Source organism: Etheostoma spectabile, chromosome 9, assembly GCF_008692095.1.
Source record: "Etheostoma spectabile isolate EspeVRDwgs_2016 chromosome 9, UIUC_Espe_1.0, whole genome shotgun sequence".
Taxonomy (NCBI): Eukaryota; Metazoa; Chordata; class Actinopteri; order Perciformes; family Percidae; genus Etheostoma; species Etheostoma spectabile.
The window spans coordinates 2,554,694-2,555,148 of NC_045741.1; the positions used below are offsets into that span (position 1 = coordinate 2,554,694).

The 455-nt window shown below is 38.5% G+C and overlaps 1 protein-coding gene and 1 long non-coding RNA gene across 2 annotated transcripts in view; one reads left to right on the top strand and one right to left on the bottom strand.

Moving 5' to 3' along the window:
* Positions 1-455, top strand: part of LOC116695075 (uncharacterized) — a 25,657-nt gene that overhangs the window by 15,442 nt on the left and 9,760 nt on the right. The gene's annotated exons all lie outside the window — the stretch shown is intronic.
* hs2st1b (heparan sulfate 2-O-sulfotransferase 1b) overlaps positions 1-455 on the bottom strand; it is a 14,967-nt gene that overhangs the window by 3,624 nt on the left and 10,888 nt on the right. The gene's annotated exons all lie outside the window — the stretch shown is intronic.

Below are 455 nucleotides of genomic sequence, written 5' to 3' on the forward strand. Positions count from 1 at the left end.
AACCATAGTCCTCATAAATCCACCTGAGGTTAGAATTACAACACAAAGAAAGTGGAAGGTGACGGACATCAGGTCCAAAAGGACATTTGGCGGAAATTCCGGCGGCAACGGATTTGAAAAATTGCAAACAATGAAGTAAAAGCAATTCATTGTTCAGTCTTAATGTGCTGCATTGTATAAAGCTTTCCACAGATCTTCATTCTGTTCCTGTTGTGGCAAGGTTGTAACGATCAGGAATAATCTAGCTCACCCTCCTCTTTTGTTGGTGTTGTTGTTTCTTACCTGTTTGAATTAACAGAACTTTATTGACACTTTAAGTGTTGCCTGATTTTTAAGGTGTACATCCTTAGTGTTGGCTGACACTTGAGTGTGTTGTCACAAACCTTTGCAAGGAAATATGGAAATCCTGGCTAGCAACCTAGCAAAATAAATTAAAGTGAAATCATAGTCACAAA